General features: G+C 42.1%; 1 pseudogene; it reads left to right on the forward strand.

Moving 5' to 3' along the window:
- The first annotated feature begins 8,538 nt into the window (after nt 1–8,538).
- Nucleotides 8,539–24,598, forward strand: part of LOC120930388 — a 49,580-nt pseudogene continuing 33,520 nt past the window's right edge.

Below are 24,598 nucleotides of genomic sequence, written 5' to 3' on the forward strand. Positions count from 1 at the left end.
ATATATATATATATATACACACTTCAAAACATATATTTTTACTACTTTTGCTCAAACTTAAAGGTATTATTTAGTTTGGTTTTCAGTAACCCAGAACAATTTATATGTTTCTTTTTTTGGGGGGTGTTTTTTAAAATATTTTTTCCCTTTTTTTAAAAAATTTTTTTTTTTTTTAGAAGACATTTATTTACATAAAAAAAGTTTTGGGTATTGTTTTTATACAAAACATTTTTGTGCTTTGTATTTTTTGGTGTATATTTGTTTTGGTAAATTTTAACACAACCAAAAAGTTTTGTATTTTTTTAAGATAATTAGTGAACTTATTTCTTTCGGTGATATTTCTTGTTCGTTTTGTGATCTGAAACTGTAAACATTTACAACCAAAAAAAGATCAACACCAAACCAAAATCTAAAAAAAGAACAGCAGTCAGTCATGGATGGTGTGCTTTCACACTGGAACACGCCAAAATTTCTAAATGCACACATTCAGTGAAAAATCGCCAAATGTCATTGGTTAAACAGACAAATGGCCACATGTGCTATCTGACATCATGGGTGATCAATGTCTGTGTTTTGTGGGAGCAAACCCTTCTTCCTCTCAACTACTTGAGGATCGAGGAGGGGTTTGTACCCACAAAGCACAGACAATAGATAGTCTGTGATGGCAGATAGCACATATTGGCACACTGTGTGTGCATTTAGAAATTTTGGCATATTATAAAGTACAAAAATTAAAAATGGTTTTGTGGGCGGGGGATGGGCGGGGGATGGGCTTTTGTGTTTCAGTCTTTGACACGGCCCATCATGTCAATGATATTTTTGAAATTCTGTTCGATGACTAGCATCCTTTGGCGCATGTTGTCCATTTCCGTGCTGCACTCTGAAATGACATTTCGAACATTCTGCTCCATGACGACCATCCTTTCCCGCATATTGTCCATTTCCGTGCTGCACTCCATTACTTGCTGTACAATTATAGAAGCACTTGCACGTGAAAAATGTGCTACACCATCTTCATCCCCTAAAAACAAACAAATTGGCATTCAAAATATGTAAAGAGTTTCCGGCCTATCTGCATATGTTTGGCCCTATTAATGTTGGGGTGACACTGACCTGATGGCCTGATAATTTCAACATCAACAATTTCACAATCTTCTATGACTCCTCCTTCTTCCACCACCTCAGCCTCATCCTCCACGACTCCTCCTTCTTCCACCACCTCCCCCTCATCCTCCACGACTCCTCCTTCTTCCACCACCTCCCCCTCATCATCCACGACTCCTCCATCTTCTTCCAGAACTCCTTCTTTATCCATCACTACCCCTTCAAAATCACGCAATTCTGCTTCGTCCAGTTCCGCCTCATCTTCACCGAATTCTAAATCCAGAGTTAAGTCTTCCTCCTCTCTTCCTTCCACATCCTCCTCTCTTCCTTCCACATCCTCCTCTCTTCCTTCCACATCCTCCTCTCTTCCTTCCACAGCCTCCTCCTCCTCCACATGTGGAGGTGTATGATTTTGTGGGTGTCTGGCCCTCTCTGCCTCCTCCAATTGCTGGCGTCTTCTTTCCCCTATAAGAAATATGAAAAAACAAAAGGTAAACTCATCAGCACACAGATATTGTATATCATAAATCGCACACATTGCATAGACGATACATTTATGATGATTTCTGTGTGTTTATTCTTTCAGCAATCCTCCATTTTTGGCGTAGTTCTAGGCCAAGCTCTGATCCTGCCCCTTTTTTGCAAAGAAGTGACACACATGGATGTCCCCCCAAAACATTAATTCTCGTCGACCCTCCAAATAAATATCCTTTGATTGTTGAGACACAGGTGCTTTGCATTTCCAGATGTTAAAACATCATCTTTATTTGCATTTTGGAGAATGAATCTTGTTTGCCTGTCACATGCACTCAAGTAAATTTCTGTGATTTTGCTATTCAAAAATGTTTGCAAACAAATTTGTGGCCAGTCAGCCATGTCCAGGTGTGTTGTTCCTGGACTAACCTCGCATTTTTGCGAAACAATGTCATATTTCGCTTGTTTACTATTTCACGAAATTTGGTAAAGGTTGTTATTTTACATAAACACAATACAGTATCTACACGGGTTCAAAAGTACAAGCAGGCCAAGGAGGCAGATGTCAAAAACTACATGTCAACACATTATTGCAGACATTTCCCCCCCCCCCTTAAATAATATGGACTTACTTTTACGCAGAATTTTGAGGATCTTCTTCATGTGATGTGGCTCCCTCAATTTTAAATCGGACCAACGCTTCCGGAGTTGCTCCTTGGACCTGGTGACACCAAACATTCTCCTCATTCTTAGATACTGTATCTAAACATTTGTGTTCAGCTGCAGGACGTCCCTCCCGGGACCCACCCTTAATTGCTTTATTATTGCTTTCACCTAGCGCAGATTCCCCTATCCCATTTCCCTTCCTTATACCAATTCTCCTCATTCTCCTTGCCACCTTGTCCATTATGTGTGACTTTCTACGGTTCGGTGTTTTGTAGGGCCCACATTCACCATCATAATCCTTCCTCCTCATGATGTAAACCAACTCCACCATTTCTTCAAACGCCATATTAGTGGCTTTATATCTTTTAGGCCTGGATCGGGACGGTCCTGCCTCTGTCCCTTCACTTGCGCCATGAGAGCTCCGTGCCCGCTCGTGTGACATCGCCATCTTTCCTTCCTACAGAGATTAGGGGCGTGGAAACGAGGAAATGTCCCGTCAGGGGCGGAGATGAGGGCGGGGATTCTTGCATATGCGGAGTGTCGCGAATGCCAACAACGTATTGACGTAGGTTACGCGGAGAATATTCGCGCGATTCCAGAACCTACACAGTTAACGCCATATTTACATTTTCAATTGATTAGGGGCATGGCAAAGGTGACGAGGGCGGCGTTTCATACATACGCGGAGTGGATAAAAGGCGCATGACGTGATTACGTTGGTTACGTGTTCATTCATCGAGCGTAACAAACGAGGATTTTGAGAGAGGCAGGTAAGAAATTTAAACATGGGATCAGCAGCGGGCTATCAAATGTACAGCCATGGGATGGGGGTTTGGTCTGTTGGTTGCACAGTTTTATTAAGCTATTATGTCTCTTGGATACCAGAATGTGATTTCCGTACCCAAATGCTTTTGTAGACATCACAAGATATAGATGTCAAAAATGCCGTACCTCATTACAATTTGTGTAGGGTGTATTCAGATCAGGCCAAGTATTGTTCTGTGTTGGTTGGACAGAGGTCATTAGGAAGTGTCTTTCATGTAATCAATGCTGAGGGGCAGGATATCTACACATGCAATAGTGCCTTGATGAATGCTGTCATTTGTAATAATTGGGTATGGTTGTATCTTTCTATTATTTCCTGCAATGGAACCAAAGGGGCGGCATGTATTTAAAAAATGTTAGCTACAACCAACCAATGGGGCAGAGCTGGCCAGCATTTTGTAAACAAGAGACACTGTGTTTGTATTTCTATATAGGTTCCACTTTTTTAACAACACATTCTATCAATGTAAATGCTGAGCCTTTTTTAAATCGAGTTTTTGGTTTCTTTTTCTTTTTGTAATCTAGACTAAAATTACTACACAAAAATTGGGAAATGGATCTAATGCAGACCCAAGACATAATCCAGCACTTGCTGGATAAATTTAGGGAAATGCCCATCCTGTGGGATTCAAAGCAGCCCACCTACCACAACAAGGACGTACGAGCGGCAGCACTTGAACAGCTAGCAGCATACATGAGGACATGGGTGCCAGAATGCAGTGCCAACATGGTGAAGGATAAACTTGCCAACCTCAGGGGCACATATAGGAGAGCATACAAAGCTCACCAAAAGCAGCTAAGATCTGGAGCAGCAGCAAGACCACCAAAGGAACCCAAGCTATGGTATTTCAGCCAGATGTCATTTTTGCGGGATCAACTGGAAGGCAGGCCATCTATGTCAAGTCTGAATCCCAACCTTCCCTCCATGCTACCTTCCAGCGGGACTTCCCCAGATCACCACAGCCCTGCAGAGTCGGATGAAGAGGGCCTGGCTGACAGAGAGGCAGATCTGCGCCTCTACGATGATGAGGTATAGTAGTTTCATAACTATTTATGGAATAATATTAATTATTGTTTGATTCTTGACTTGATATTGGTTAATAAAATACAAGCTGGGAAGCAAAAATCAAAAGTCGTGGGCAAACAAATAGGTGTCAGGGATGACAACTGCAGGGGTCAGAGGGTGAGTCTGTTTTCAAGTTTAAATTAGCGGCAAAAAAGAAAATTCAAGCATGAAAATGTGAGTGATTATATTTAGAAATATATTACAACATGTCCCTTTTTTTTACACAGGAAGAAGAGACCAGCCAGGAGGTGGCAGATCCTCTCCTCACTGACAGCCAGGCCGAAGGGGTCAGTGGCAGCCAGGAGGAGGCCGGGCCCAGTGGCGTTCAGCAGCTCCCCAGGACAACCACCACCAGCCAGGCTCCTCCCCTCCATATTAGTCCACCAGGCCGAACAAAGAAATTGGGGGCAGTGGAGGAAGCCAGCCTCCAAATGATTAAGGAGGCGAGTGCCATCATGAGGGCCCCCCTCAACCCCACTGAGGCCTACAGTGCCTCCCTGGCACATGATCTAAATAAAGGCACGGAGGAGCAGAGGCAACTGGCAAAGGGTGTGATCAACGAGGCCCTTTGGTGGATGCAGAGGGAGCTGCTGACCCCAGACACTGGGCTATGTGACCCGGCCCGGCTTGCTCAACACCATACTCCTGCTGCCACATCATCCCCACCTGCAAGGGCCCAGGGAAGACCCGCTGTAAGGCAGCCTGGAAGGAAGGTTGCAAGGAAGAGGAGACGTTGATGCCCTGCCTTCCATTTGATCCCCCACAAATGGCATCTTGTTTGGACTACCACAGCTTGGGTTCCTTTGGTGTTATGTGCTGCTGCTTCAGATTTTAGTTTGTGTGCCTCCTGAGGTTGGCTAGTTTAGCCTTCACCATGTTTGACAATGCAAGTTTGCATGTATTTTGCTAGCTGTTCAAGTGCTGCCATTCTGTTTTTGTTCCTTTTTATCATTTGCTAAAATAAAAGCCTTTTTGTTGAATTTAAAAACGTGCCTATTGTTTGTAATACTGTGGGGATTATTTTAGGCATCAAACATTACAAACAAATAAAATGTTTCATCTAAAATATTCACTAACTCATGTGGGGGGGGGGGCATTTGGTGTGCCAACATGGTAGACAATTTAAACAACCTTCAAAATAATCTAGTTAAATATACAAACAAAAGCAAAATCCTAACAATTTGCTATTAACAAATTCTAAATGGTGACATAACTCTAAACACATAAATAAAGTGGGAAAGATAAACATTAAACATTAAAATAAAAAAATTATACATGTGGAGGACCACTAAAAATATGATACGTCGGGCCAATAAAAGATTGCTAAAATCTTACTACATCACAGCTAACAAATGTCACTTTTCAGTATGGAACAACTCAGTTGAAATAACATGAGCTAAATAACTGATTATTTCTAGCAAGAGAAGAATGAATAAAACGACGGCATCAAGTGTTGTTTATTGTGTGGTTTGCTTCAGTGTTCTATTGCTAGAATTAATCTTTCTATTGACGAATGTGCCATATCCCAAACAAACGTGAGTTTTACCTGAACGAGCGCTCCCGTGGCCTCATTTAGTCTGAGCATGCGCGGGGTTTTTGCACGTTGGTTTTGTGTACTCACCACCAAACATGTCCGTTCGGACAGGATTTGAGCGGACGGTTTTAAAACAAGTTTGGAAATAAATGTCTGCTGAAAAACGGCCCGGCGGGCAAATGTACGGTGAAATTCTGTACGCTCGTAACTACACACGACCAAACATGTCTGCTGAAACTGGTCCGCGGGCCAGTTTCAGCAGACATGTTTGGTCGTGTGTATGGGGCCTAAAACTTCCCAGAACCAATCAGACTCATTTTAAAAACAAAACACTGCCCTGGATTTGTTTGTTTTTGTTCTGTGTGTCTCTCTACTTCACAGAAACATGAAGCCAGTTTAAAAGTGAAAGTGAAACTAGAGGCACATTATATGATTGATTTTATCTACTTTTAATCATTTTTAAAAGGAATCCGTTAACTTTTATGTCTCTATACCCTGTAAATAGTCATTTCAGCAAAAACATTTTTTTCCTTTAGTGACCCTTTAAGTACATTTCTATTTTTTTTGAATTGTAAATATATTATATTATTATTATATATTATTATATTATATATTATTACCACCAATACGTCAACATAGTTTTATATGTGTACAAATATAAATTTATATAGATATCACATAATATTTTATGTTCATATTTTATTTAACCCCATAATATCATGACAATGTACAGACAGGGATACATATACAGTACAGATGATAGCACACAAACATATTTTCTGACACATACAGAAAGTGATGATATGCAGTACAGTTTGCAATGAAGGAGGAAGTTCATCTCCCAAAGGCATCTGCCGCAGGCAGGTACATGACCTGATGGTTTCAGCAGCATCTCTTGCAAGGACAACTTAGAATATCATGCTTTTCAGTAGGGAGAGAAGGAGCGAAGAACAATAGAATGGGGTCTTGTGGCAGAATGTGACAGAAATCATAATATATAGGTCAGGAAACAAAAAATAACAATGATAAATACTGCCATGTGTCTTACTGCTTTTTTGCGAGTTAAAAGGCCAGAAGATTTCAAAATAGAGTTTATTTAAAGACCATTAGAAATAAAAATGAAAGCAGAGATATTTTATGAAAAGCTATTAATATCAAACACAGCTCGATATGGAACACCGACATGGACATGTAGTATTGTGCAACATTTTAGGCACTCGTGACAAAATGCTGTTCAGTGAGAATACTTAAAAAAATAAAAATAAAGAAATTCATATTTTCTATGCATCAATTAGCAACCTACAGAGTGCATAAAGAGAAAAAAAAACTAAATCAAATGAATATTTTTGTGTTCACCCTTTGCCTTTAAAGCAGCATTATATCTACTAGATACAATTGCACACAGTTAAATGACGTAAAAACATGTAAAAACAAAAAAGAATGTCAATCTATTGAAATAAATAAAGCTGCAATTATTTTTTTTAAATAACTTTATATACCTGTAGCGCCAGGTTACTTTCAGAACCGTTACATTTAGGGGAGAATTCAAAGAAGTAGTTAGCTCTGAATTAAGTTGATAAATAATTTTTTTTTTAAAATGGCATCAAAAAAGCGCTTTCCTACAAAGGCGCTTTTGGATCAGTTGAGCGACAGCGGCAGCGACACAGAGGTGCTCGCAGAACAGAGCGATAGTGAGTCATGGGGAGATTTGTCATCTGACTCTGACACTGATCCAGAAAGTGATAATGGCGATGATCCTGCACCTGACCTCAGCGATGTGCGCACTTAGGGCCAGATCCACAAAAGGGATACGCAGGCGTATCTACTGATACGCCGTCGTATCCCTGTTTCTATCTATGCGGCTGATTCATAGAATCAGTTACGCATAGATATTCCTAAGATCCGGCAGGTGTAATAGTTTTACACTGTCGGATCTTAGGATGCAGTACCTCGGCCGCCGCTGGGGGCATTTCTCGTCGAAATTCCACGTTGGGTATGCAAATTAGCACTTACGGAGATCCACTTAGCTTTTTCCCTTCATTTGTTTCCGTAAGTGTTAGTTTGCCGTCGCAAAATTAGGGCTGCTTTTACAAAGTGTAAACTTAGTACACCATGTAAAAGTAGACCCTTCTTTCCCGCGTCGCTGTCAATTTTTTTTTAAATTTTTCTTTTTTCCCGCCGCAACTCTTTTTTTTTCTTTTACACCCATCGCGATTCTCGAAACTCGGCGCAACGTAAATCCGCGCAAAGCACGTCCGGAAAATAGCGTCGGGAGCATGCGCAGTACGTCCGGCGCGGAAGCGCGCCTAATTTAAATGGGACTCGCCCCATTAGATTGGGCACGTCTTGCGCCGAACGGATTTAAGTTACACAGCTGCAAATTTCTAGGTAAGTGCTTTGTGGATCGGGCACTTAGGTAGAAATTTTGCGGCAGTGTAACTTAAATAGGAACATTTAAGTTAAGCCCGCTGGCTGTGGATCTGGCCCTTGGTGCCCTATAGACAGCGATACGGACCAGGTGGCGCCCCCGAGATTCCGATTCACTGGATCACTTGGGATGAAGGTAGATGTTGAGAGTGACAACCCTCTGGCGTACCTGCAATTATTTCTCACTGAGGAGGTAATTTTAAAAATTGTCACAGAGACCAACCGCTACCAAGAGCAGCAATCCGCTACGCTGCATGCCAGGTTTTCCAGAACCAGAAAATGGGAACCGGTGACTAAAGAGGACATCTAGCAGTTTCTGGGACTCATCATTCTTCAGGGGGTGGTGGGGAAACCACTTCAGAAATGGTACTGGACCACAAATAAGTTACTGGCCACTCCATTTTTTGGCACCGTGATGTCAGAATACCGTTTTTCGCTCATCATGAAGAATTTACACTTCACTAACAATGAAGAGTTTGATGAGGCCACGCACCCTGCGCCCAAACTAAAAAAAATCTGGGAGGTATGCCAAATGATTGTGACCAATTTCCAGCAGGCCTACTTGCCAGAAAGGGACGTCAGTGTGGATGAAAGTCTGATGACCTACAAGGGACGCCTAAGCTGGATACAGTTTATTGCATCCAAAAGAGCGCAGTTTGGCATCAAATTCGACATGCTCTGTGAGTCATCCACCGGATACATCTGGAATTCGGTCATTTACACTGGTAAAGGCACGAAGTTCAACCCCAGGTACAGCCGCTATGGGATGGTCACATCATCTGTCCTTACACTGCTGGAGCCATTGCTGAACCAAGGTTATTGTGTGACAACGGACAATTTTTACACGTCTCCGGAACTGTATGAGGTTTTGCTGCAAAAAAAAACTGATGCGTATGGTACCGTTAGGCCAAACCGACGTGACATGCCATCTATGTTTGGCAAGAAAAAACTAAAAACCAGAGAAATGGTTGCCTTTCAGAAGGGTAAGATGATGGCAATGCGATGGCGAGACAAGAAGGATGTGTCTCTCATGAGTACCGTGCACAATACCTCCACTGCCATGGTCCATAAAAAACATGGGAAAGATGTGCTGAAGCCGCAAGTCGTGATCGACTATAACAACACAATGGGAGGTGTCGACAGAGCCGATCAGGCAATGACATTTTACCCGGCGATGCGGAAACAGCAAAATAAATATTACAAGAAGATTTTCAGGCATCTTCTCATATCCTTTTTAGAGCAAAGAGTGACATACCTCTTGTTCATTCTGAGTTTATCTGGAAGGTGGCTGAGCAGATTTTTGTCAACCACCAGACACCATCAGTAGCTGCGAACAGACCCGGACGACGTGCTGTTGACGTTGTCAACCCAGAACGCCTGACAGGTCGTCATTTTATGGACTACATACCACCAACCGCAAGAAAGGCAGCACCTACCGGGATGTGCATGGTTTGCTGTTCAAAGAGAGATGGCAATGGAAAGAAAGTCCGAAAAGAAACAAGGTTCCATTGTCCTGATTGCGAGGTCGGACTTTGTCCAGTTCCATGCTTCAAAATGTTTCACACTCGGGATGCTTATTGAATTTCTTTGTTTGACAAATTTCATTATTTTTCATTACATTATTGAATAAAATTATATTATTTATTAGATTATAATTCATGAGTTTGTGTTTCAAATTTATCACATCTGGGATGTCTACTAGAGTCTTGTTTGGTCAGGTTTAAGTAAGTAATTACTAAGAATTGCAGGCCTATAATACATATCACCAAATTTTCATGCAAAAAATTGTACCGCTTTTGGTACAAAATTCCAGACATAATCATACCGCCAAGGGGGTTAAAGGCCCCAAAACATTGTAGTCGGCTAAGGAAACATAGTGCTGTAGTGGAAAGTCACATCATGATGACTTCTCTCCTTGCATCCAAAAAATGTCTAGTGGCACCTTCAGCTCAGACCTGGCAGGAACCAATGGGACCCAGATACACAAATCTAGGGAGAAACAAGGCTAAGTGACTCACCTTTGTATTAAAACACACAAAAGCTGGTGTGCAACAAAATGGCAGCTGGTTTTCCAGACTGATGACTCCAAATTTGAACAATTTGTTCCCTGAAGGCCTGGAAAGTAGGTAAAAGGACAAATGTCTGCACACAAAGTTAAGTATGATGGAGGTTCCTTGCAAGTTTGAGGCTGCATTTCTGCAGATGGAATTAAGGGTTTGGTCAGAAATAATGGTCTCTTCAATGCTGAAAATACAGGCAGTTACCTATTCATCATGTAATACTTCAGGAAGACATCAGCCTAAAATGAATTCTGCAGCAAGGCAATGACTCCAAATATATAGGCAACGTCATAAAGAACTATCTACAATGGAAATAAGAACAAGGGGTCCTTGAAGAGATGTTATGGCCTCCACAGAGTCCTGATTTCCACATGATTGAATCTGTCTAGGATTACATGAAAAGACTGAAAGGATAAGTTCACCTTTTCGGGCAGAATTTCACTTTCATTTCATAATAAATAGAAGAATTTTCTAATGCCATTTCTGACCCAGCCATTCCAATGTGCTTTTCTCTCACCTGCCTTATTTACAGAGGTTTAAAATCTTGTCAGTTTTTTTAATTTTTAAAATGATTTTCAGATTCCATCACTTCCTGTAGATCGTCTCCCAGCATTCACTTCCTGTAGGCCATCTCCCAGAAGCCTTCACTTCCTTGTTGCATCACAGAAGAGGGTGTGATAGTGTGTGTTCACCGCTCTGGACCACACCTCCCTTATTACAATACTACCTTCCACCCACTTCCTATATAATCTGATTGTACAATCTTCTTTATATCTCTCATCAGCTATGTAGTACAAGGGCCTGTCTGATTTGATACAAATGGAAGGGATTGTTCATTGTGTCTTCCTATTCCGTAGTTCTGGTAAATCTAAAGGAAATTCTGCAGAGATTGTACAATCAGATTGCATAGTCTGTGGCCATCTTTTTACAAGTACATAGGAGGGAGTGGACGGAGTCATTCAGTTGTCAGGCCTCTATGTAGCCAAACCTCACATTCCCGCATGCATTTGTTTTGGGTGTTTTGGAGCATTTTCACTCGTCAGGCGACAATCACCCCAGAGAAGCTCAAGAACTTTTTTTTAACATGTAATGACAACAAAAGCACGTTCTGTGTAATTTGCCATGCATTCAGAAACACAGATGTGAATAGATCTTCATGCCCCATTCACACCTAGTGGGAGTGCATGTTTTTTGGCTCATTTTTCCTGTAAAACACATATGGCAGCCTGTTAATTTTATTGGGCTGCGCTAAACATGGCAAAGTAGCTAATGGGACATTGTTGCTTGGTGAAAGTTACACATTTTTACTGCTGCGTTTGTCAGCCATTTTTTCATGTGGCAAAATATGTGTTTGGTGTCCCGTCAACAATTAATGACACTGAAAGTGCAACTAGGTAATTTTAGGTGTAAAAAAGTGGCTATATGCTATACAATCTGATTGTACCATTTCAGTACAATTTCCTTTAGATTTACCAAAACTATATAATAGGAGGACACATCATCTATCCAATCACTCTGTATCCAATCAGGCAGGCTCTTGCAGTTAATCAGGGGTGTCCTGTGGGCTGCCTATACTAAAGTGGTCAGGAGAGAGGCCGTTTTAAACAATTCTCTCCAGGGCCAAGGGTTCTGACCTCTTCTCCAGAATATTCACAAATACTTGAGAAAACAACAAAAATTAGGGAGTTTAGAATGCGGCCTGAGCCCGTCTATAGGGCGGCTGGGGAAGCCAGGCACATGCAGGCATGGAGAGATGCCAGGGATGTGAAAAAGTGTGATGGGTGAAGGTGTACTAATAAGGTCAGCTGGTAAACTCCTTCCTGTGTCTTACTGGTTTCTCAATCCTACATCTAGTGTCAGTTGTCTAAGAATAATATCAAGGGCTAAGGTAAGGCCCTGTTCTCAAAATAAAATAAATCTTGTATTTTTCTGCAAATGAGTTACATTAATGGTATAATGGTACATAGGCAAGCTGGAATTTAGAAAAAAAAGGTGAACTTGAATCAACAGAGACAGACAAAAATGACAGGAGAACTATGGTAATTTCTCCTAGATCAGGGGGTCTCCAAACTGTGGCCCGAGGGCCAGACGTGGCCCTTTGCTAGCTTTTATCCGGCCCTCGGGCACTATCCCTCTCACTGGTATGAGGTACTATTCCTTCCACTGACACCAACAAGGAGGCACCATTTCTTCCACTGATACCAATGATGGGATACTATTCCTCCTACTAATAGAGGCACTACTCCTCCTCCTACTGACCACCAACCCTGAGGCCATATTTATTCTCACTGATGCCAAGCCCATGACATTTTCTGCCCCCGCTGGCCACAGTCTGGCCCTTCTAAAGTCTGAAAGACAATAAACTGGCCTTGCCTTTGAAAAGTTTGGAGACCCCTGTCCTAGATGTTTGGAATAATCAGCTGTAAAAAAAAACTGTGCAAGTGTACACACGAGAATTAAAGTGGTTGTAAAGGCAGAAGTTTTTTTATTTTAATGCATTAAGATAAATAGCCTTCTGTGTGTAGCAGCCTCCCTCAGCCCCCTTAATACTTACTTGAGGTCCCTCTAGCTCCAGCGATGTGTTAGGTATGTGTTGGCCATCCGAGACTCCCCTCCTCATTGGTTGAGACAGCAGCGTGGTGCCATTGGCTCCCGCTGCTGTCAAAGTCTGCTGCTGTGACTCGGCCTGGGTGCCCCCATAGCAAGCTGCTTGCTGTGGAGGCACCCAACAGGAGGGAGAGGTTAGGAGAGCCAGTGAGGGACCTGAGAAAAGGAGGATCTGTGCTGCTCTGTGTGAATCCCCAGCACAGAGCAAGTAAGTATAACATGTTAATTTAATTAATTAATTAAATACTGCTGAGGAGAAAAAGTATTTAGCAGTTTACTTTTACTAAAACAATTGCATTTCCATGTTCTGTTGGGAGGCCAGATATAGTGAATGCGGGATACTGGGTTTAGTAGCACTTTAATGCTGCTTTAAAGGCAAAAGGTGGACATAATTACTATACATTTTATTATTTTTAAAAGCATCCTCACTTTACAGCATTCATTTACAAGAGCCTAACATTTTAGCATTACTGTGTTTAATATTTGTATTTTGCTTTAGGAGATTGGACAGAAAGTTAATTGTGTGTTTAAAAATTGTGTCCCTGATTGTCCACACTGATGCATCCGGTGTCGCAGGGGGGTTTGGCGTTTCCGGACTGCCGTAAATATTTTCTGGCAGTCCAGCTGGTCACGGCAGTTTGGTGGCTGGTGCCGGACGTGTCCAACCCGGCGGCAGTTTTGGAGGCGGCGGTTGTCAGGTCTGTAGAGGCCCTAACACATTTACCCCTTCGAGGTCCCAAAGCTCCATACGATTTGACCGCCTCCATGCACACGACTCTGAGGGCCTGGAGGGCGGGACTGGGACTTGAGAGGTTTCCATGGAATGCAGTCTCCCCACACTACCCCCTATGGAACAACCCTACCTTATCCCACATTACTCGCTACCAGACCCCAAAATATGGGCCAAATGTGGTATTAAACTGTTATCTGATCTCACCACCGGCACGGCTATACACCCCTTCAATCATCTAGTATCCCACAGCAATGTGCCTCCCTCGCATCTATTTCGATACATGCAACTGTCTCATGTGTTTAAAGCCCAAATAATATCCAACGACACGCAAATTGTGCAATCTGATCTAGATAGGGTCATTAGATATGAATGCACCAGAAAGCCGACCTCGGTCCTCTATGCACATCTCCTTAGAGTTTCCTCTCCAGATCTGTCAAAGCTATGTCAGTGATGGACACAGGACATCCCGGGACTGGACACTGAGGATTGGGAGGACATGTGGGACTTCCCCTTCAAAATCTTGGTCTCACATCAAGACCGTCTCATACAATACAAAATATATTACTCCGTATAGATTGCATAAGATGAGAACCTCCCTGTCCTCGGAGTGTTGGAGATGTACTGGGGATCTGGGCGACTTTATACACATCTTCTGGTCCTGCCCAGCAATACAAAACTACTGGTCGCAAGTACTAGAGGTAATACAGGAGGTGGTGGGAATAGATATAGCCCCAACCCCGCAGATATGCCTTTTAGGCTTAGTAGAAGAATAAGCCCCTAGGATGGCAGAGAGAACTTTGATAGGACTCCTGATATTCTATGCCAGGAAAATGTGAAAAATGTGCCCTGCCGTCCATATTGCTATGGAAAACACATGTCAATAAAGTACTACCACTCTATAAGGAAACCTACCAAAATAGAGGATGCCCCAAAAAATATGATAGCGTGTGGGCCAAATGGCAAGCGGTGGCCTCCACGGCAACCGCAGACTGATTGAGCATGTACATAAAACCAGTCCAAGGGTGGATGTGATTTTGATACATTGGGTGACTTTTTTTTTTTTTTTAATAGTAATCTCTATTATGGGTTTATTGGATATCTATTATTGTCTCTTGGGTCTTGACTAAAAGATTTTATCCTTAGTCATTTAAATTGAGCTGGAGCCAATACAGCTCTAGGTTGTTTGTTATTTTCTTGTAGACGTGCTACAGTTGTATGTTACCAATGATGGAAGTAGCCCAATTGCCGGCTGGCACTGACTCTTGCGTGGGTCTAGTCCCAATGCTGTGGCAGGTTTACTGTTGTTTGCTTGTTTGTTTGTTTGTTTGTATGTCTTATACTCAATAAAAAGATTAAAAAAAAAAAATTGTGTCCCTGTTATAATTATGCCATGTTTTAAAATAGATCCACCAGTTTAGTGACCCCTTAAAATACATCTATAGCGAGAGAACCTCTGACTTTATTGCATTTTGAGCAGATAACCTAAAACAAGCATGCAACACTTGAAGTCATATTTAATGGATATCCAAACAGAAATGTAAATGTTATTGCAGTTTCCCAAAGATGATGTGGCTGTATTGTTTTACTTTTTTTCAGGCTTTTTTTCCTTTACTTTAACAAGGCGATCCTGCCAGTAACACACCTTAACGTACACATTTCACTGTACTGTATCTATGAAGCAGCGGCATTTACAGCAAATTTGCAAAAAAGAACAATAAGTTATTAGCTCACTACAGCATTTTGGACTGAGTCAGCAAGTATATATTGTAATTATCAAATAGATATAACAAAACACTTCTAATGGTATAATTACCTAACACAAAAGGGCCAAATAAATTAAGTTCATTATTAGGATTTACATACCCTTTACATCAGAACTCAAAATATTTGTTCCGTGTCAGTGAAGTTCTGTAGCTTTGGACTAACATGATTGCCAAGCAAATATCATTTTAAGGAGAGACCTGCAAAATGCCTTTTTTAACAACACAGCAGATGAAAACAAATTGTCAAGGTAAAGAAAAGTATGGCCACACTGAACAAGGATGTTTAAGACGTTAATCTACTCTGCCCTAGGCTACCTCATTACTCAAGCTGCGGCCTCAAACCGTGTTAACATAACAGTTTACCTAACAGGACAAAATGACCATGTGCAAAGAAATGCAATGTTCAGATGTCTTGCTGGTATTTTATGGCTTAACAAGAAAAGCTTCTTTATTAGCCAAAAGGAGGATTTGATTAGCTACAGGAAATTGAATTTGCAAGTCATGGTATTACTCTTCTTGTTCATTCTACTTTATTGCCTATTTCCTATCAGCTTTATATTAACCACTGAATGGAAACAGTATGCAAAGATGGACCAACAGTACTTGCTTTGAACCCTGTATTTAAAAACTCCCCATGAAAGTAGTAATTTCTGTGAGTAATTGAACTACTTTTCTTTACACTACCTTCGGCACCCAGTAGCTTCAATCAGCCAGCTCTCACAATCAACATCTATTAAGATTCCTATACCTGCCAGGTTGGCAATGGGTTCTATAGTAAGATTTGGATAGATAATATTGTAGGGAAGGGGTTATCAGGCTGTACAGGCATCTGGCTAAAATGGTGATGCAAAGAGTTCAAACTGTCATACACTCAGTAGGCATGCTCTGTAACATTATTTTGATGCAGAGCAGGGGTTAACATACACTATAAAAAAAAGTCAGAATAGTGGAAAAGAGCAAAAGCAATTATTTGAAAAATTGAAACTAATTTGAAAAAATATATATAAAAAGAATATACCACCTTTTCCCACAAGCATTAAAATTAGAAAACATTGTCTTAGTATGCAACAATTGCTGTTTTGCTTTAAAACATTATGAACAGCCCCATTCAGCAATTTAAAGGAGTTGTAAAAGCTTAAGGTTTTTTACCTTCATGCATTCTATGCATACAGGTAAGAAACCTTCTGTGTGCAGCTTGCTATGGGGGCACCAGGCAGGAGGGAGGGGCCAAGAGAGAACACTAGAAGAGAACCATTACACAGAGCAGGTAAGTATAACATGATTGTTATAAAAAAAGAAAACACTTTAAAAAAGGTATTACCAAGTAGGGTTCTATAGGCAAAATAGGAGATAAGGTGTAGCATTCAAACCACTTATAGAGTCCAATTAAAAAGCAAATGTCTTACAAACATGTTTCATAAAAATAAAACAATGGCATACATTCCATTTAATCATGTAGATGAAATTCAACTCATTAGGTCATTATGTTGAGATGTTGGTAGTTGATAAAATGCCCCACACAGAAGTCCAGTGATAAGATAAAGTGCATCAGTCATTCCAATGGTGTTATTTACTAAAGGGAAATAAACTGTAGACTCTGATTTCCATCATCCAATCATGTGCAAGCAAAAATGCTTTTTTGTCTTTTCTATTTTCTCCAGTTCAAGTTTTTTTTTTTTTTTTAAAGATTAAAATGACACCCAAGCACATACAATCCAACGTTACATATCCCCTCACACTCCAGAGTGAGGATAATAATTTAAGAAACAGAGCTCCTGGGTAACTCTAAACTGATGACCTGTAGGGGATTTGAAAGCATGGCATGGCAAAGCTATGTAAAATATAGGGCACTGAGTTTGTCGCCATTTCACAGGCACACGCAATTTCAAGGCTCATAATGCTGGGTATTAGTGGTGGCTGGTGCTCCAGATAGATAGATAAATAGACAGACAGATAAATAGATATACAGACAGATAAAAAAGATAGATAAATAGACAGACAGACAGATCTATCTATCTATCTATCTATCTATCTATCTATCTATCTATCTATCTATCTATCTATCTGTCTGTCTATTTATCTATCTATCTTTTTCTCCCCCTCCCACCAAATATCTGTCTGTATATTTATCTATCTATCTTTCATTCTCCCCCTCCCACCCAATATCTTTGTCTATCTATCTATCTATCTATCTATCTATCTATCTATCTATCTATCTATCTATCTATCTATCTATCTATCTATCTATCTATCTATCTATCTATCTATCTATCTATCTATCTATATATCTATCTATCTCTTATTCTCCCCCTCCCACCCAATGTCTGTCTATCTAACAGATAAATAGACAGACAGATATTGGATGGGAGGGGGAGAAAAAGATAGATATTGGGTGAGAGGGGGAGAAAAAAGATAGATAGATAGATAGATAGATAGATAGATAGATAGATAGATAGATAGATAGATAGATAGATAGATAGATATTGGATGGGAGGGGAGAAAAAGATAGATAGATAGATAGATAGATAGATAGATAGATAGATAGATAGATAGATAGATAGATAGATAGATAGATAGATAGATAGATAGATAGATAGACAAAGATATTGGGTGGGAGGGGGAGAATGAAAGATAGATAGATAAATATACAGACAGATATTTGGTGGGAGGGGGAGAAAAAGATAGATAGATAAATAGACAGACAGATAGATAGATAGATAGATAGATAGATAGATAGATAGATAGATAGATAGATAGATAGATAGACAGACAGACATTGGGCTGGAGGGGGAGAATGAGAGATAGACAGACATTCGGTGGGAGGGGGAGAATGAGAGATAGACAGACAGACATTGGGTGGGAGGGGGGAAAAGAGACAGACAAACAGATATACATACAGACAGACAGATATACATGCAGATATACATACAGACAGACAGACAGACAGATATACAGACAGACAGATATACAGACAGACATATATACAGACAGACAGATATACATACAGACAGATATACAGATATACATACAGACAGACAGATATACATGCCGATATTCAGACAGACAGACAGATATACAGACAGACAGATATACAGACAGATATACATACAGACAGACAGATATACAGATATACAGACAGACAAACATATATACATACAGACAGACAGATATACATACATACGCAGACATTGGATGGGAGGGGGAGAATGAGAGATAGATAGATAGATAGATAGATAGATAGATAGACAGATAGATAAGAGAGAGATTGGTGAATGGGAGAAGCATCTCCTCTCCTGCCAAGCACATGTCTCTGTCTGATCCAGTGGGGTCTGCGGGGTCAGGATTACGATTTCCCACTGGCACAGAACCTGGAAGTGATGCTGCTGCCAGGAGAAAGCACCGCCCACCTACCAACAGAAAACCCCACAGCAAGAGGAATGCCTGCAGGGCGATAGCATTAAGGCGCAGTGCTTTGTGCCGGAATGACTCACAAAACCCTGCAAAGGAAGCATTTTACATGCAATCACATGATTGCATAGACCTCATGCTACCCATAGAGCGCTGTGTCCGGCGGCCTACACAGTGCACTTGGACTTTTTTTAAAGGACCCTTTTTTGGATTTTTTTATATGGTGACTAGCCTTGGGGGGCGGTGCCCGTGCACCCCTATGGATGGGCCACCACTGCTGGGTATCTTTTTACTCTGTGTCACTTTTAGATTTTACCTAAAAATTTTAATTTTTTGCATTTGTGCTCTCTAAAATTAACGTTTGTGTATTTTATACTGAAATGTGTATATTGCGATCATATCCCCTCTTAAACACCTTACCTCCAGGGAGAATAAATGTAATATAAATGTAATATTTGCTGTCATTCCTCATAACTGTCTGTGTATTAGCGTTATTGCCCTTCTATGGACTCTCGCCATTTCAAGCACATACTTCCTGAGGATTGGTGATCAAAACTGGATGGCATGCTCATGAAGTGGCTTGAGTAAAGTGTCTCTTGAGTAAATACTTTTGTTAATGCAAGCTAACAATCTGCTAAGCCTTGCTTACTTCAGCTTGGAATTGCATGCTATTGTTGGGTCTGTCATCTCCTAGGATCCCAGATCCTTTTTGATCTTCAATTCTTCAAGAAGTTCTCTCTTAACAAGTAACTTGCAATCATATACAGTATTTAGCTCCCAAAAGCATTACTATATATTTTTCAATATTAAACCTCATCTTCCATATACTGTAGCTGCCCACCTCTCTATTTTAACAAGGTCCTCTTGTAAAGTTCCTCTTCAGCCACAATACATCCATATGGTCTCTGTCAGACACATTTGCTGTAAAATGCATGTCTTACTGCATATCCCAGCAGCTCCAGTTACACCTGTAGTTGGTTGTGGTGCTTTTAATTTAAAATGTACACTTTCGGTAGGTGCCACAACCCACACAGCAGTGCACAATTTTTTTTCCACACTTATAGTTTTTGATATTTTGTTGTGCAGTCACAGCCTGCATTCAAAGTGAATTGGATGTCCTTAAAAATTACATTACGTTAGAATTTAAACAGAATGGTTTGTCTTGGAAAGTATTGAATTAGCAAGAACTAAGTAGAGTCCAAATAAATATGACACTTATGGCCCCTTTCACACGGGGCGGATCAGTAATGATCCGCCCCGTGAACCTCCGCTTGCTCCCCGCTGAGCCGGCGGATGACAGGGTGGCCCCCGCACACTGTGCAGGAAACGACCTGTCTTTTCTCCGCTCTCCTCTATGGGGGGATCGGATGAACATGGACCGTCTGTCCGTGTTCACCCGATCCGATCCGCCAGACAGATGGAAAAGTAGGATGTCAGCGGGCATGTCACCACTGAAATCCGCGGCTCCATAGAGGAGCACGGAGCGCCCGTTCAGGTCCGCCAAAAAAACTGGCAGGCGGACCTGAACGGGCCGCCTATGTAAAAAGAGCCCTAAGACTTTGGAAAATTATTTATTGTGTCCTATTAGAGTTGCATGATTAGTCGTTAAAAGATCGCAATCTCAATTCAACCCCCCATCCCCCACACAACTTAATACAGCATTTCTAAAATTCAGAAAACAAAACAACAGAGCACACAATCATCTGCCCTAATGAAAAATACTTGCAGCAAATGCACTAACATTTAAAAGGCAAAGAAACAGTGTATTTATAATTGAACCCTCCTCTCCTGGACCGTCTCTGTAAGATGTAAGGGAAATATTTGAGTCCAGAGGCCCAATGACCATGGTAAGCTGTACAGTGATGAAAGCAGACCATGACACATGGAGATGTAGGCGCTAGACGTCTGCACACTTGGGTTGCTATAAGAACACGTTTCAGAGCCACGGCCTCCTTTATCAAGTCACGCCTATGCACACCGTAAGGGAATGGCTCCTCATATAGATTTTTACCAATAAACTAATTAATCCTCTATATAAGTTTGTGTTTATAATATATACACAAACTGATATAGAGGATTATTTTGTTCACTGGTAAAAATCTATATAAGGAGCCATTCCCTTATGACAGGGCTCAAAATTTCAAGTCTTGAGCTACTAGCCAGGCCTTAGGAGTTACTCGCCACCAGCTGCCCCACCCAACCCCTACTCTGCCCTATCCCGATTCTGCCCCTAAACACGCCCTCAGAAATATCTCATGAAATTACACTGCTAAATTTTTTATGCAAAATTAAGTTACAAAAATAAATATTAACAACAACTTTATCAGTGCCCAGGAAAGGAGCCTATCAGTGCGGCCCCATCAGTGCCTCCTCACCAGTGCCTATCAGTGCAGCCTGATTAGTGTCCATCAATGCAGCCTCACCAGTGACCATCAGCTCAGCCTCATCAGACAGGAAAATGTGGTTGGTTAGCAGGCTGGTTAGTAACAAGTTAAGAAAGAAATTTCTCTGGTTTTGTTTCTCCTCCCCCCAGTACACCTCTACCTCCAACACCTCCCCCGGTACACCTCCACCTCCAATGCCTCCCCCAGTCCTCTAATGTGTCCACCCTCCCCTAGATACATATAATTCCTCTTCCCAGCATATCTCTGCCTCCTTACGCCCACCTCCCCAGCACACCTGTGCCTTTAACGACCCTCCCACCCCCCAGCAGGGTTGCCATATTTCAGTAAATTTACAAACAGTTTGTAAAATCCATAATTGTTGCATCAGTTGATGAATTTCAGTGACGGACATGCAGCCTACATGTCCATAATGGACATTCAAGGACAGATGCAAAAAGTACAGATTTTACAAACTGTTCGTAAATGTACTGAAAGTTTGCAACCCTGCCCCCCAGCACACCTGTGCTTTTAACGACCCCCCAGCACACCTCGTCTTCCAATCACCCCTCTCCAGCACACCTATGCCTCTAACCCCCCCCCCCCAATCCAGCACATCTTTGCTTTCAATACCCCCCCCCCGCAATCCATCATACATATGCCTCCAGATCTGCCCCCTCCCCATCATACCTAAGCCTCCAATTCCACCCCCCTCCACTAATCTGTTATACCAATGCCTCCAGTTGCACCCCTCCCCCAATCTATGGATGGAATTGGAGGCATTGGTATAACAGATTGGGGAGGGGTGGAATTGGAGGCTTAGGTATGATAGAGTGGAGGGGGGGTGGAATTGGAGGTTTAGGTATGATTCAGACCTATGCCATCAATTCAAATCCCCCCAAAACTATTATACATATGCCTTCTATTAACTCTAACCCCAATCCAGCACATTTAGACTCTCACCCCCCCCCCCCCTTTCCTCCCAGCACATCTTGTTTAATCTCCCATTATACCAATGCCTCCGGAACGTGCAGCTTCCATTCACAGCACACAGTTATGTTTATTATTTACCATTCTCCTGCTTTTGTCACGGGGGTCAAGCATGATACTCACTGAGGGCGGACCGAGTGTGTTCGAGCCCGCCCACTTAGGACTTCCCTGCAGAGATATGCACCGCCCCACTTAGCTGTGTGACAAAAGGGAGGTGGAGTGGGCGGTCCCAGGCGTCTGTTTTTATCACATTGCAAGCCCACGAAGTGAGCCTAATCTGGGCAGGGATGTGCGGCAGAAGGGAGATGGAGTGGGCGGTCCCAGGCGGCTGTTTTTATCCCATTGCAAGCCCACGAAGTGAGCTTAATCTGGGCGGGGATGTGCGGCAGGAGGGAGGTGAAGGTGCGGTCCTGGCGGCTGTTTTACTCTCATTGAAAGCCCACGAAGTGAGCCTAATCTGGGCAGGGATGTGCGGCAGGAGGGAGGTGGAGGGGACGGTCCCGGGCGGCTGTTTTACTCTCATTGAAAGCCCACGAAGTGAGCTTAATCTGGGCGGGGATGTGCGGCAGGAGGGAGGTGAAGGTGCGGTCCCGGCGGCTGTTTTACTCTCATTGAAAGCCCACGAAGTGAGCCTAATCTGGGCGGGGATGTGCGGCAGGAGGGAGGTGGAGGGGGAGGTCCCGGGCGGCTGTTTTACTCTCATTGAAAGCCCACGAAGTGAGCCTAATGTGGGTGGGGATGTGCAGCAGGAGTGAGGTGGAGGGGGCTGTCCCAGGTGGCTGTTTGACTCCCATTGAAAGTCAGTGATGTGAGCCTAATCTGGGCGGGATGTGTGGCAGGAGGGAGGTGGAGGGGGCGGTCCCTGGTGGCTGTTTGACTCCTATTGCAATAGCCACGCTGCGAGCCTGTGCACAGCGGGGGGACACTGGCTATGCATTCCCGGGACACCACAGCCCTGTCCACACTCGCAACCCTCATTTTTTCACTCGCCAAATGCGAGCAGGCGAGTGAAAATTTTGAGGGCAGCCTTATGGTGTGCGTGACTTGATAAAGGAGGCCACGCCTCCAAAATGCATTTTCATAGTAACCCCAGCATACAGACGTATAGCGGTTGTGGCGCGGCTGGTCCGGACGCATGCGCAGTAGACCAGGAGTGCTGGAGCTGTATCCGGGCAGTTTACCACGTTCATCAGGTCTCGGCTCACAGATTTCCCTTACATATTACAGATACGGCTCATGAGAGGAGGATTCACTTATAAACACGCTGTTTCATCCTTTTAAATGTCAGTGTATTAGCTGCAAGTGTTTTTATTCCTGTCTGAATAAACATTGTTACACTAGGGCAGATGACTGTGCACTCTCTTGTTTTATTTTCTCTATTAGGTGCATGTCCACCACCCCCCTCAGTATAATACTAAAAGAGCTGTAGCACCTTAGTGATTGGAGAATATAATATACAGGGCTCTTTAGCCCAGCTGGGGTCTTCTGGATCAGTGTAGTCACTGGTGGTTGTTGGTTTTGTTGGATTTCTACAATTCGGCCAAATTAGCCAATTATATTTTCAAGGACAGGAGAGAAGCATAACTCTCGTCTGTTCTGTTCTCAAGATAACACAGAATCACTCACAGCAGGTGGGGGCGCAATGACGCATTGAAGTTGACGTCACATCAGGTTTTTGTACGAGCCAGATGCACTTGTTAACTGCATCAGAATAGCGGATGTGACAGTCAAGAAGTTAGAAACAAACATAAACTAAACAGAGTAGAATAATGAATGAGGCAGAGCAATGTGCAAGTAAGCTTGATAAAAACCCAGACATTGTTTTAGTACCAAAAAAAAGGATTTTATTCTGAAGTGTGGGCTTATTTCAGTTTCAGGAATTTGAGTGAAAACTATTAGATTGGGATTTAAAGGCACACAGTACAATTTGTATAGAAAAAGCTAGAAATGTATTAATATGAAATATCATAGAATCAAACAGACGTAAAATCAAAATTTAGAAATTAAGTCAGTAATTGGTACTACAAGGGTAATAACAACAACTATACAGTCTTATTATACACAAGCTTCGTTAAGAAAGCACAGTTAAAGATACAATCGTGTGTTGTATATCCCAGGTAGTGATCCGGAGGTTAATGGAGGGCTTGCTCTACATGTTACACGCTTAGCGCTTCCTCAGGAGCATAGATATTGCATAAATAGGCCGCGTTGGGAGTAAACAAGCGACGATTATGTGTTATCCCCACAGTGGCTGGGTATACCGTTAGTATTGATCCAGCCTATTGTAGGGGTATTATCATAAACACAAAACTATAAAAGTAATGGTGTTGGAGCAGTCAATTGCTGGTAAGCAAAAAGGATTCAAATCCGGGGGTGTACAAACGCGGTGGTTCAGTGCTAAATAAACTGGGCTAGGCACAAGTGGGTAGATAGGTAGATCTACCAGAGCAGTCTATAGATCCTCAATCAGTAGAGCAGAGGAAAATATATAAGACTGGCAAAGCAAAGTCCTGAAGGCCCAGATAGCACAAGAGTCCGCGGGTGTCCCCGATGGAGAGAA

Source organism: Rana temporaria, chromosome 3 (genome assembly GCF_905171775.1).
Source record: "Rana temporaria chromosome 3, aRanTem1.1, whole genome shotgun sequence".
Lineage (NCBI taxonomy): Eukaryota > Metazoa > Chordata > Amphibia > Anura > Ranidae > Rana > Rana temporaria.